Below are 15,361 nucleotides of genomic sequence, written 5' to 3' on the forward strand. Positions count from 1 at the left end.
ATGAAGATTGCTTTGTGGATGAGGTTCTATACATATAAATGACATCTAGACTCTATTGTTGGATGCCTTGGCAGTTTTAAAGCTGTTTTTTAATAGTAATACTATGAATCGTGCACTTCCCTATTCAATACATATAGTTTGGTTCACCACTACCTAATCTTATCTTTTGTTGGTATATCTCAGGTTGATTGATGAGGAAGCATTGGAGCAAGCTCTGAGTGCTGCTGTGACCTGCACAATTTTGGCTGTTGCTGGTCCCCACCGCTCTCGTGTTCTTGCCACTTTGTATAAGGTACTCACTTTTGGTGTCATCTAATTGGAGACATTTTTGCTTCAATGCTCTCATATTATTTTTGCTTTGCTCTACGCTTTTTGGCCAGTTGATTCTCATAATTAAAGAGCTTAGAATAGATGAGTTCTTGAAATGGATTATTAAGGCCCATATTCTCCAATATTTTTTTTTTATGATTGTTAAATGCTGAGTTTAGTTAAATTGAATCCAATTAATCGGATTAATATTTTATGGTTTGAAAATTAAGAAAGACATTTTGGATGCTTACTGATACAAATTCATACCTATGATCCTATCTTCTCATAGGCGAATCTAATCTCCATAATATGGAATCTTGTTAATTTTGAGATATCATGTTTTATTACCAGGACGAGAGGTGCTCAAAATTGAAGATTTACCCAATATTGCAAAAGGTATAATCATGTGCTGTGTTTCGTTTTAGGAGTGTTTATTCCAGTCAAGTGCTTATATTCTGCATCATTGTTGAGTTTTATGTTACACTCGGCTATTTTTGTCACTTCATGGTTCATTTTTTAATGTGATTTGGATTATATGTCTACTTATCAGGTGTACCTAGAGAGAATTTTAAGAAAATAAAAAATTGATGCATTTTCTGAAGAATTGAAAGTACACCAGGTTACCAAAATCATGGCTTCCTGGATTTCAGCTTTTCTACCTTTGCCTCTTATTTGCTGGACGCAATAATGTAATTTCTAATAATCTTTCCAACAGAAAGCGCTTTTACCGGATAATTTCACCGTGTTGGACCGTGCCATGATTTTAAATTCGTTATTTTGTGCAGCTTTGAGGAACTAGGAACTTTGCTTAGTATTGCTCCTCAAAAGGTACATTCTTCATACGCATAATATCTTATGCTTATATGTCCTATTTTAAAAGGATTGTGTCAAAGTAGTGTTAGTGAATGGATATGCTATTCACTATCTGAATTTGTTTATTTTTCATGCACCATCTCATAGATGATGATCCCTTTGTCATGCTGTTTCTATATTGATCGTTAAGACGAAAAAATTCGCGTAGATCCATTTAGATAAAATTTCATCACCTAGTCTACTTTTTTTTATCTTCCAATGAAAGATATGAACTAGTAGTCTTGAATATAAAGGGATACTATAGCTGATTAATATCAGTGTTTTGGGGTTGTCAAAAGGAACACACTGTGTCGTTTGGTGGTTTACATGAAAGACGGAATTTAGTTCTTAGAACTTTATTAATGACCAAGATAATTTAGTTGGAGATCATTCTCAAATGGCGATGTATTAGCGTGTACTTGCGTGTACTTGTTTATTTTGGTTCTGCTGCCAGAATCTGACAGTTGTGGTTGCAGCTTGTGCTGCTTTTCATCACAATTCACATCTTAAAAGATCAAGAGGAAAGCACATTTTAAGTTCCATTGGAGGTATTTATAAAAAAAAAAGTTGGTGGACATAAAGTAACAGATAATATTTGCAAAGGCATTTCCAACATCTTTCAAAGTTTATGAAATTCATGTCAATAGGAAAGATCTATGAATGTCAAACCATAACCATCTGCATATATAGACACACACATGATGATCAGTGAACAAATTTGTGTTGTCCCATCTGTTTATCATCTTTAAATGAATTTCTGCACTCTGTCTCAACATTTACATTGTAAAGATGCCACCTTTAACCAGTGACATGACATAGTCTGCAACTCCACGAAGTTCGAATGTTTTAACAGCCTTTTAGCTGATTATTCTTGGCAGGCTGAGAAAATAGCTTTGAGAATGATTTACAAAGACAGAATGAGGGGATCCATTGATCAGGTACGGCTTTATTCCCATGATCCCATGGAAGATTTAATTATTCATTTGAACTGTCAGACTAGGGAATTATCTTCCTAGTATTAATGGGCCAAATGTGGCTTGTTAGATGAGAAACACTTTAGGCCACGTTTGGATACCCACAAGATTTGGATTCAGATTTCTCACATTTGCAGTTTAGATTTGTAACCTGATCAGATCCTTAGATTTCCAAATAACCTTGTTTGTTTTGGATTTTGAGAACCGATTGTGAGTCCAAAACTACATTTAATTTTGAGTCCAATAATCAGTTTTGGACTCGCAATCAGTTCTCGAAATCCAAAACAGATAAGGCCTTTAGTAGTGGAGATTTTGGATAAACCTATTGGGCCAATTTGTTCCTGATTATCGAACTTAAAGACCTGATTAGACATGCCATTTGATTTCATTTTCATCTTGTTAATGTGGGTTGACTGCATGGTTTTGGTTGAACGCTTCATTTTTCAGGTCGAAGAGGTCATTCATTTTGAGGACGACACAGAGGAGTTGTAGCAATGGGATCAACAAGTAAGCCTGCTTGCTACCCTATGTCATTTGATATTCTTGAATTTTACTTAAAAAGTCATATCTTCATCTATTAATGTGCTGGCTGGTGTCTAATGGAATTTCAACTGCTTGCTACGATAAATAACTGTCTAAATATTATCACCAGTAAATTCATAATTCTTTTAGAAAACTTTTCAAACCTTATCCTTTTCACTCTCAATCCATCTGTCATCTCTTGATAGACACATGCCATTCACACTAGGAAAGATCCTTGGCCCCATGAAGAGGAGAGACTGTGTTCTCTTTTATTTTTTGTTTTTGTTTTTGAACTACATTATGACCTGATCCCTTTCTACAGGGTACGTAGGCAACCCGATCAATTCAGGTTCGGTCTAAACTTTTTAGAAAAAATAAAAATAACAAACAATCTTTGAAATCCCAAATGGGCGAACTGCTGAGACCTGATTCCCATTTTCTTCAAGGATACATAGGCGGTCTAGAGGGTCCAGATTCGGTCTAAATAAATGCAAACAAACCCAAGTTTAACCTTTTGAACCTAAGCCTACCTGAAAGTCCTTTTGGTGTACTTCAGGCCCAGGTTTGTAGAAACAGAAAGAAAGGAAAATGATGGAGTCTTAGACCCGCTAAATTGAAAACCCGCAAGGGAGGTCTAGGCAAAAGTTAGGGTCATTCACCTGCTAAGCTGAAAACCCGAAATGACGGCTTAGGCAAAAATCAGGGTGCTGAGCCTGCTGAATGAAAAATCTGCAAGGGCAGCCAGGCAAAATATAAGGCATACTGTCCGCCAAATCGAAAAAACGTAGGAAGGCAATTTGGTCATGGCAGCGACTTCATGCAGAGAGGACATAGCTTCAAAGAAAAAGCTAGACTTTCATTTTTCTTTGGCATCACTTGAATATCTAAGTAAGCGCCAACAAGGCTTCCTTTGGTACTCTTTGAGTTAGGAAGGTTGAAACTAAGCAATCTAAAGGGATAATAACCATGATGAAAGTTCCAAAAATGGGTTAAAACACCTTTAAACATGATATTCAAAAGATTCGAAGAGTGGTTGACTTTTAACATTTTAAAACATTTATCAGTCTAAGAAGCAGATTCAGTCTCTCTTAGTGTTAAAGTCCTGTGTTAGTCAGAGTCCTCGTTTGTTACTTGTCAAAGTCTTTCTTTTGTCGAGTCGAGTTCAAGTTTTGAGATTTCGTTAGTCAACGTTCTCCCAAAGCCGGGGTGATGAGTAAAAAAAACCCTTAGAGAAGCAGAGAATTTGTGGCTTCTGTGGACAATGTGAAATCGAGCAGAGTTCAGAAAGTAACAGATTCTTAAGTTCCTTTGCAGCATCAACAGATGATAGAGATGAAGAGAATTTTGAGCGGAACTATGTTCTTATACTTGAGTGAAAACTTTGTAAACCCAAGTGTATTAATGAAAGCCTTTGGCCTGTTCTTTTTTTGTTGCTCTATAAAGAATTTTGTTATGGAAGTAATCATACTATGGGCGCGTCATAAAAGATGTCAAACACACATTGATACTCGAGATGTTTATTCTCATCAAATAGAGACTAGAGAAGTTTGAACACTCTTTGAGATGAACTCTTCAGTCCAGTTGTTCTCCTTTGGAATCAAGTCTTTTGGAAATTCTTTACCCCAGCGGAGTCTAAAATCTACTCCTACAGTCTTCAAACCTCAGCAAAATGCTTCTCACATATTAAAGAGAGTCATTACCCAAAAATCTCATCAATCTATTTGAGTTTTGCTTTCAGTAAAGATCATGCACTCCTAGTTACTCTCGGCGAGAGATAACTAATCCATTAGTGAAATCAATCAAACTTGGTAGATTTTCTTCAATCATTTTAACAAGTTTTTTTTTAATAATAATGATAGAAATTGACAGCTCTGTACTTCAGGGTCTGGTCTTTTCTTCTATTTTTTTGAAGTTTTTAATAAGGGTTAGAAATTGACAGCTCTGTATTTCAGAGTCTGGTCTTTTCTTCCATTGTTTTGAAGTTTTTAATAAGGGTAGAAATTGACAGCTCTGTATTTCGGAGTCTGGTCTTTTCTTACATTGTTTTGAAGTTTTTAATAAGGGTAGAAGTTGTCTGCTCTGTACTTCAGAGTCCGGTCTTTTCTTCCATTTGTTTTGCAATTTTTAAAAATGATAGAAATTGACGGCTCTGTACTTCAGAGTCCGGTCTTTTCTTCCATTTGTTTTGATAATGATAGAAATTGACGGCTCTGTACTTCAGAGTCCAGTCTTTTCTTCCATTTGTTTTTAAGTTTTTAATAAGGATAGAAATTGACGGCTCTGTACTTCAGAGTCCGGTCTTTTCTTCCATTTGTTTTGGAGTTTTTAATAAGGATAGAAATTGACGGCTCTGTATTTCATAATCCGGTCTTTTCTTCCATTTGTTTTGGAGTTTTTAATAAGGATAGAAATTAACGGCTCTGTACTTCAGAGTCCAGTCTTTTCTTCCATTTGTTTTGGATTTTTTAATAAGGATAGAAATTGACGGCTCTGTACTTCAGAGTCCGGTCTTTTCTTCCATTTGTTTCGAAGTTTTTGATAAGGGTAGAAATTGACGGCACTGTACTTCAGAGTTTGGTCTTTTCTTCCATTGTTTTAAAGTTTTTAATAAGGATATAAATTGACGGCTTTGTACTTCAGAGTTTGGTCTTTTCTTTCATTGTTTTGAAGTTTTTAATAAGGATAGAAATTGGTGGCTACGTGTTTCACGATTTGGCTTCTTCTTCCATCATTTTAAAAAAATTTAGTAAGGAAAAATCTACTATATTTCTTGTTTAACGGTTTGATCCTTTCTTCCATCTTTCGAAAAAAAACTCTTTTGAGTGTTTGGTTTTGTATTTGTTTTGGTGAAGTCTTGATATAATAATAAAATGACTCTTTGAGTGTTTTGTTTATACGTGTTTTGGTAAAATTTTAAAAAAATACTCTTTGAGTGTTTGGTTTTAAACTTGTTTTGGTGAAGTTTTTCATACAATGATAAAAAAACTCTTTTAAGTGTTTGGTTTTATACTTATATGGAGCTGGTTTATGCGGCACCATATAAATTAAGGATGATCCACAATGTGTTGCTACCTAACTGGTTAGGAGTCAGGCATATCTGCGAAGAGGTTCATATGAAACTGGTTTGTGCAGAATCATATGAATATGGGTTTACATGGAGCTGGTTTATGCAGCACCTTATAAATCTGGCGTGATTTGCTACCTTGAAAGAGAGGAGTCGGAGTTACCCGGATAACTAAACGGATGGATTTTCAACAATGGTCTGTATAACTATCGCCCTGGTATTATACGAATATGAATTTACATGATTTACATAGAGCTGGTTTATGCGGTGCCATATTTGTTTTGAAAAAAGTTTAGTTATCTCTTATTTAAAAAAATTTCTTTGAGTGTTTGGTTTTATGCTTGTTCATATGGATCTGGTTTATGTAGAACTATACAAATCTGGATTTACATGGAGCTGGTTTGTGCGGCACCATATTTATTTTGAAAAAAGTTTGGTTATCTCATATATTAAAAAAAAACTCTTTAAGTGTTAGGTTTTATGCTTGTTCATATAGATCTGGTTTATGCAGAACCATACGAATCTGGATTTACATGGAGCTGGTTTGTGCGGCGCCATATCTGTTTTGGAAAAAGTTTGGTTATCTCATATGAAAAAAAGAACTCTTTGAGTGTTTAGTTTTATACTTGTTTATATGGATCTGGTTTATGTAGAACCATATGAAGCTGGATTTACATTGAATTACATTGAGCTGGTTTGTGTGGCGCTATATTTGTTTTAAAAAAAGTTTGGTTATCTCATATATATATATATATAACTCTTTGAGTGTTTGGTTTTATGCTTATTCATATGGATTTGGTTTATGCATAACCATACGATATATGGAGCTGGTTTATGCGGCACCGTATTTGTTTTGGAAAAAGTTTTGATATCTCATGTAAAAAAAACTCATTGAGTGTTTGGTTTTATGTTTGTTTTGGTATATCTGTGAAGGGTTCATATGGAGCTGGTTTATGCGGAACCATACGAATCTAGATTTACCTAAAGCTGGTTTATGCGGCACCATATTTGTTTTAGAAAAAGTTTTAACATCTAATAAAAAAAAACTCTTTGAGTGTTTGATTTTCATACAAGGAGAAAAAAAACTCTTTGAGTGTTTAGTTTTCGTACAAGGATAAAAAAAAATCTTTGAGCATTTGGTTTTGTATTTGTTTTAGTGGAGTTCTAATTCAATGATATAAAAAAAAACTCTTTGAGTGTTTCGGTTTAGACTTGTTTTGTTAAAGTTTCAATATAACAATGATATAAAAAAAAACTCTCTGAGTGTTTGGTTTTGTACTTGTTTTAGTGAATTTTATAATGTAATGATAAAAAAGAACTTTTTGAGTATTTGGGTTTATATTTGTTTTGAAAAATTTTAACGTCACAAAAAAAAACTCTTTGACTGATTAGTTTGTACTTGTTTGAGTGATTTGGTCTGTACTTGTTTGATTTGTACTCTTTGAGTGATTATTTTGTATTTGCTTTGGTAAAGCCTCGGCTTAAGAATAAAATGTGTGTTTGTGTTTGTTTGCTTTAATAATAGTCTTTGTGGATTTGTTTAGATAGTTGAGTTGTGAGGGTTAGAGAGAGCTTATCTCTTTGAGATGTCATAGTTGCCATGTTAAGAGTCAGTGAGAGACTATCTCCCTATTGCTTGCAGTTTTAAAGTCTTGTTAAGAGTCATTTTGTGGCTTTACTCTTGTGAATATTATTTTTAAAACTAAAAACCCCAAAATTTGCTTTGCTTCGTTTTTCGGGTCTATCAAAATGTGTTGTCTTTTCAGCTTTGACAATCGCGTGACAAGCACGCTCTGCCAAAGAAGGGCATCTGTAGACACCCCATTTTGACTGGACGCCTAATTGCGTTGATTGAATGAAAACCCCATCAAATCAGTGATCTAGAGCCCCAAATTTCTCCCTATAGTAGATTAGGGTCCCAGGAAGGTCCCTACAAAATTTTGTCAAAATTCGACCAAAAATGCCTAATAATACGAGTCGAGTTAGAGCAAGTGGCGCAATAGGGGGTATATTAGCCATTAATCTAGCTAGCTTTTACACTAGAGTGAAAGGAGGGTGATTTAGTTAATTAAACTAAGAAAACTTAGCTTATGATGTAAGCTACCTTCAAAGGGGGTGAGTTATCCCACATTAATTTTTGGCCCATTTTCATCCCGAGACCACCCCTATTTCGGCAAAACCATGTTTAAAATACCTAGGAGGGGGTGTCTTAGGGTAACCAAAGGGGGAACAGTTTATGTTAATTTTTCATTAAAGCTTTTACCTTAGACCACCCTAATTAACAAAAAATCAAGTCAAAATATCACATTTTGGGAGTGCCCTAGCAACTAATGGGGGTAAAAAATTATGCCTAAACTCAATGAATAGAACATTTTGGCTCTCATTTCAAAAAAGATGAGGATTTTTAATCTCTTTTTAGAAAGAGAGGGAGAGAGAGAATTCTAGAGAAAGGGAGAGGGCTTTCTAGAGAGAGAAAGAGAGCTTTCTAGAGAGAGAACGAGAGCTTTCTAGAGAGAGAAAGAAGAAGAAAAAGATCTAGCAAGGGAGAAAATCAAAGGAGAAGCTCAAGGCTGCTGGAATTCACATCAAAAGCTTCAAGATCTACTTAATTTTGGCAAGAACTTTTATTTTTTGCATCAAAGGTGAGTAGATTTTGAGTTTTCTTTGAAAATCTGGCCTAAAATGGAAAATTTAATTGGAAAATACTTTAAAATGGTTAGATCTTGCAACCTATGGCTAAAATCTACCAAAATATGTTTAAAAATCTGTCTCATAAGAAGATTTAAAGCAATTCACTTTAGATTTTGAGTTTTAGTTGAATTTCGATGTCAGAATAGCAAAAATAGGTGTTGTCCATATTCATTTTAATCATTTTTTTTATCAATTTTCGGTTGAAATTGGAGAAAATTTCATGTGAAAAGGTGTAGAGCTCGTTGTGATCTTCGATTTGGCGTATAATGGCCCAAAATTGGCAAGAAATGAAGAAATTACTCCAATTTTAAGATTTCAACTGACAATTTAGGTTAAAATGAAGAATTCTTGGATGATTTTTGTGAAAACCTTTAGATCTGATGTGTTAAGCTTTGGAGTTCAAAAATATATGTCTTATTATGTGTGTGAAGTGAATATCTAGTAAAATCCATGATAGATCTAGGGTTTTGATGTAAAATGCTCTTGTAAGATGATGAAAACTTCAAAATATATCTGTCCAGATTTGTTTTTTGAGTTTTTCACTAAAATCCTGTTAGAACCTAGTATTGTACTTTACATGAGAGTTGTAGAGCTTGTCGGGATCTTTGATTTGGCATATTGTAGCCCAAATTTGGCCAAAGGATAAGACTTATGCTCATTTTAAGTTTCATCCTCTCAATGTGTTAATTTTTCTAAGTTTTTGGAATTTTATTGCGTCGAGTAACTTCTGGGCCGCCATAGAAGAAAAAGTTGTTCGCCATGACATTTTCTAAAACTTTGTCAATGGGTTCATTTTTCCAAAAACAATGTCTGGTGTGTCAAAAATTACTTTTAAATTTCAGTTTTCTGAAAAAATTGTGTTTGCTGTAACACCAGATTGTAGGCTATTTTTGGAGCGCTTCTGGCCAAATTTGACCGGAGCCGTAGAAGAAAAGGTTGTTCCTTGAATGATTTTCTAAAACTTTGTCGTTAAGTAAATTTTACAGAAATGATGTTTTGAGTGTCAAAACTGAGCGCGAACTTTCAACTGAAACACTAATATGTCTTTTAATGGCGATGAATCAGAAGCGGTCGTTTTCCGATCACTTCTAGTTGGAACTAAATGAAGTGGTCAGCTGAGAGAATGTCACTCATACTAGGATCTACAATTTTGATTAGTATGATTTTTTATGGTTTTGATATTTGAAGGGTCCGAAATTCAATACAAAGTTGCATTTTTCACACTATATGAAATAATTATGCAATTTCTTGAAAATCATGGATAGCATGAGCTCTAATCATTTTTAGTGGTTATTTTTGGATATTTTGAGCTTGGTGGCATGTCATGAATCATCTTTTGGATGTTTTTCATGATTTACTTGTCATTTTTGGGACTTTTTGTGAAAATTGCATATTTAGTTGTGATTTTGCCTTTTATTGCTTTTCAAGGCTATTTTCTGCCTAAATCATTTTTAGTGCTTATAGTTGGATATGATGAGCGTGCTAACAAGTTTTAAATCATATATTGAATAATTTTCATGAATTATTTGACATTTTTACCCTTTTTGGTGAAAATTACATATTTGGTGGATTTTGTTTAAGGTTGTTTTGAGCTTAGATTAATTCAAATGGATGTTTTTATTTTGATGGGCATGCTAGCAGATTATAAATCATATATGGAGTAATTCTTATGATTTATTTTGAATTTTTGTTCATTTTTAGTGACATTTGCATGTTGTGTTGTGTGCTTTGAATGCTAAGTGATTGAAATCAATGATGTATGCAAAGAAATGATTTAATCATGATCAAACCTGAATAAAACATGTTGAAAAGATCTAAAAGAAGCTGAAATTAAGCATTAAAAGATGCTAGGACCTTGCTAGAGACACACAACGAACAAGCTGCTCCATTTTTTCGGTTCTTGAACTAAATGACAACTTAGCATCTAAAACTCATAGGATCACTTTTAAAACATGTTTAAACCTTTCAAATCTTGCGAGTTTCATTCTTGGAGACATGCCATGTCTTATTCCGTCTTTGAGATCCATTGCTTACATCTCTTGCCTCTCAGTTGCATCATTGCTCATTGATTACATTTTTTGCACACATCATAATTTTTTCTTTAATCCTTCCCTCATTGCAAGGGCGATGAAGGAGTTATCCCAAGCCCATTCTTAGGGGACTTGCTCGGTCCTAGTAGCACTCCCCTCTTTTATTTAGTGGACTTTCCAAGTCTCTCAAATATTTTCTTAGACATTAATAGCCATATCATTGCAAGGATAATGAAAGAGTCATCTAGAACCCCACTAGGAGACACACTCTGTCTTAATAGGCGATTCTCCTTTGGAGACAAGCCTATTTGTTTAGAGCCTACTCCTTTAAGAGGCAAACTCATGTCATATTAGAAAGTTATTCATATGAGGCATGTTTGGCCTCATTTATAGGACCATCTCTAAGTTGTAACCCAACTTGTACCCCCTACTAGTTGGAGAACAACTTGGTCTGTTAGTTGCCTATAGCCCTACTTATTCATTGCAAGGGCAATGATAAGGTTACTTGGAGCCCACCTTTGTGTCTAGGATACTTGCCCAATCTCACTAACACCATTGCTTACCCCCTCGTCATAGAGAGTCTTTGACTTATTTGTACCTTTTTAGAATGTGAGTCATCTTTTGACTTATTTGTACCCCTTTTAGAGTGTTAGTCATACTTTGACTTGCTTGCACCCCCTCTTTAGTGTTGATTGTTTAGGGGTCTATCTCATAGACTATTAGTTGGTTCTCTAGTTTATGAGTTTATTTTTTAGATATGAGTATATCCTTTAGTGTTGTTGTCACCCCTTTAGAGACATGTTTAGCCTTGTTGGAGTTATACTTGGGATCTTAGCTTTTATAGTGGGACGCTAGTTTATTTGTTTTGGGATCATTACATTTTTAGCGAGCTTGTTTTGTTTGGAGTTCCCCTTTACCCTAGAGTTTTACCCAAGGGTGTTGCATTGTGTTTTTCCTTTGGCATTTGACCATAAGGATGAAAACATTTGAAAATACATTGTAAAACATAAAAAACACTTGAAAATCTTAAAACCACCAAAAATATTGGAAAAACTTCAAAATCTAAAATATTTTAAAAATTCAAAACTTAAAAATTCAAAATCATTTGAAAATAAGAAAAACTTCAAAATCATCTAAAGTGTAAAGTTTCAGGAGTAGTTAGGAAACTTCGTTGGCTTGATCCTCTTCCACGGGGTACGTAGGCAGCTTGGGATTTTTATCCCAAGTTCAGTCAAACTTTGTAAATAAATCATTTAACTCTTTTAAAAATACAAAAATCCTTCATAAAACATATTTTCGAAAAGACTTTCCTCTAAAGTTAGGAGTTTGTCCTAGATAGAGTGTTTTAGTTGTTGTGCGTTTATGTTAGAGTTGGGAGTTTGTCCTAGCTAGGAACGCCTCCGTCCGGTCAGTTGGAGATCCACATCACCGACTGATGAGTGATGACTAGATTTACGGTGCATTAGATAGCCCATTGTTTTCCTTAGGACACATAGCTTAGTTGCACATAGGATGTAGGGCCCACCTGCATTAGTTTAAGGCTTAGTTAGCGAATCGACGAACATGAATAAAGGACCACAAAGACTGAGACATCATTGTTAGGAAATAATCCTAACGGTGGATGTGGCTTTTGCAAGATCGACGGTCGAGATCATTTGATAAGTTAATTACTTTTGTGAAAAGTCATTAAATGGAAAGACTTTATGTAAAAGGTATAAATGTTTAAAAGAGACATTTGGGGAGAGGGATCGGCGCGATGAGGAGTCGCATCTCTTCTCACAAACGCTTATAGAAGAACTCTTGGGTCCTGTTTGCACACAACGAATTTGTTTCCAATCTTTGAGAATCCACGCTTGAAGAGAAAGGAAACCGGTCCCCATCACCGACTATTGTGTAGTAAGGAGAAACACTGAGAGAAAGAAAAACAAGATTCATGGCTTCCGGTATGTCTTTTTCTCATTTCAATTCATTCCATATTGTTCTGTGATTTTTCAATGTTGAATCGCCAAGATCCGTTGCCGGTGTTCATATTGTATCGAACACTTACAATCATATCAAACATTTCATCAAAAAGATTATCAAATCTCTAAGGCGGATTTTGAAATTTCTTCAACCACCTAATGACATTCAAGCTTCGTTTGGTTGCAAGTTAAAAAAAATTCCATTGATTTTTTGTGGAAAAAGGGAGATGACAAAGGAGGGGACAAGCATTTATTAGGGGTGCAACTCGGGCGGGTCGGGTTCGGGTTGAGGCCAACCCTAACCCGGCCCAAGCAACCATTTACTCAACGAGAACCCGACCAGACCCGAGTTCCAACTCGATGAGGTTCAACCCAACCCGACCCAAGCAGTCCTGGTTGCCAACCCGAACCCGACCCAACCCGAGATTTTAAGCTTAAAAGCTAAAAAAATTTATTAAAAATTTCGGGTTGAACTCGGGTCGGGTTGCCCAAGCCCTCAACCCGAACCCGACCGAACTCAACCCAGGTTGAGAAAACCCAACCCAACCCGAACCCGACTTGAACTCAACCCAACCCAAGTTTTTTCCGGGTTGAACCCGCCCGAGTTGCACCCATAGAATTTATTAGACAAGTGTGTCATTATGAGTGGAGAGAGTGGGAAGAGAGAGAAAGTGAGAGAGCACCATTCCCTAGAAAATTACATCGGAGACTTCCGAGGTAATGCTGATGTCACCTCCCTTTTTCCACAAAAATCCAATGGATTTTTGTTTTTTAACAACCAACCGAAGCATCAACGAATCTCCTTCAACTATCACATTTTCCACCCAGTCTCTCACTTGCAATATCAAGCTTTGGTGAAGCGCTTTGACTTCGGTCTATGTTGCATTGACTCTCTTAGTAGGGCCCGCAAAAGCCCACATGACCTCTCCTTCGCAATTTCTAAGAACCCCACCAATTCCGGCCGGGCCCGGGTTCCCTTGGCTTGAACCATCAAAATTATTGTAGTCCTATAACTTGTTTTCGGAAAAATAAAAATAAAGATTATAGCTCTATAAAGTTTTTTAAATAATAAATTAAAAATTAAAAAAGCCTTCCATTAACGGCTACGATCATCTAAGTTGGGGCCATTTGCTCTTAAAAATATTAAAATATTGAAAATGACTACAGAGAAAGTCACTTTTACAATCAATGGTAAAAGGTCATTTAGGTGTACAAAGAGGCTAGTATATTTTTTATTTGAAATTTTTTTTTTCCTGTTTTCTTGGAAAATTTCTAACTTCTGGACCCTGAAATCTCTCTTTTCATGGAATATTTTTTTCAAGGAAAATTTTTCCCTATATCCAAACAGGTTGCACGAATTTTCTGAAAATTTTGAAAGGGAATTTCTTGATTACATATGGTAAAAAAGTAAATTGAACCACTGGAGTTCATGCTTTATTTAGAAGGGCCTTTAATATATAATGATAGCCCGTTGAATAAGCTATAATCATGAGATTTCCTTCTAAATTATGGAAACAAAAAAATTCCTAAGAAAATTTTTTCTATAAGAAATACTTTTCCTGCAATCTGTTTGGTTTGGAGGAATTTTTTGGAAAAGTTTGGAAATGAAAAACTTTTTCAGAATTCCTTGTTTATCCTCTGTTTAATGACGATTTGCAAAAAAGAGGAATGCTAGAATGAAGGGCACCCTTGCAAAACCAAGTTCAAGGGAGCCCTCATTGGTCAATTTCAGCAAAAGTATGTTATGGTGGCGCCGAAAAAAGTGGATGGCACCAAAAAAAAGTGGAACGGCTTTGATTTTTGATGAAATTGACCAATGAGAGCGCCCTTGAAGTTGCTTTTTGCAAGGGCGCCCTTCATTCTATCATTGCTCAAAAAAGAAAAAGAAAAAAGAACTAGCGAGGTTCAATTTTTATTTAAAGGAACCTTCAATTAATGATGATATCCCTTTAAATAACCTTCAAAAAAATTTTCTAGGAAATTTTTTTTGTACCTTAAATATTTTTCCTGCAACCCAAACATGGGATTTAACTTTTCTTAACAGAACCCTAAACCACATATGGTAGATGAAAGGCCTAGATCATCTGACCAAAGTGATCTCAACTGATCTCTCTTCAGATCAATGGATATAATAATCAGGTAAATGAGGTAGAAGTGGGGCCCAAGGAGCGTCTTTTTGGGAGGAGAGTAAAAGTAGGAACCAACGCGCCCTTCCTATGTGGGGAAAAAACCTCTTCACGAAATAGGACCGTTATAAAGTGTCAAATTTCCATCAGCAAAAGAGAACCGTTAACAGTTTCACGTAACTAAAAATTTGAAAAGGGCCTTCTTATAGTAGGCTAATGGGAAACCCCTTAACGAAAGAGGATCATCTAAAGCTTTTACAGAGCCTTGCAAGAGAAATTAAGTCTATTGTTTGTGGGAGGAAGAAGAGAAAAGAAGAAAGCAAACACATGGAAGTAATTCCTCGCGGTCTCCACGTTAGTCTATACACAGAAAAGAATGTGCAATTGAAGTGTCTGAAGAAGAGCAATGTCTCATATGGAGGTTTTAATTTAAGATCAGTTAGAAAAGCAGTGTTTGTCACTGGATCATTGATCTACATTTGCCTAAGGATCTGCAACTAGAAATAAATATACTCTCTTTCTTCTTCTTCTTCTTTGTCTTCTCTTTCAAACCATATACTTGGGGTTGTTTGTTAGAAGAAGAATCATTGGGGAAGAAAAACCAGTGATTTGAGTCCTATTTATAACTATACTTCAATTGATAATGCACCCACATGGACACTACTTCATTCTCCTTGTTTTGTGAAATGACACTACTACTTCAAAATCTCTGATATTGAATGAGCAAAAGTCTAAAAATTAGACGGTTATGATCATCCAATCAATGGAAATTTCTATTTCTATATGCAACCAATGTGTTCATATTCATAGAGAAGGTCTGACCCATTTTGAG

At 35.3% G+C, this 15,361-nt stretch overlaps 1 pseudogene; it reads left to right on the forward strand.

Moving 5' to 3' along the window:
• On the forward strand, positions 1-2,627 carry LOC143850664 (COP9 signalosome complex subunit 4-like; annotated as a pseudogene).
• The last annotated feature ends 12,734 nt before the right edge of the window (positions 2,628-15,361 follow it).

This window comes from Tasmannia lanceolata, unplaced genomic scaffold, assembly GCF_043159265.1.
Source record: "Tasmannia lanceolata isolate RefF3 unplaced genomic scaffold, GAP_Taslan_0.1 ptg000018l, whole genome shotgun sequence".
In the NCBI taxonomy this organism is placed as follows: Eukaryota; Viridiplantae; Streptophyta; class Magnoliopsida; order Canellales; family Winteraceae; genus Tasmannia; species Tasmannia lanceolata.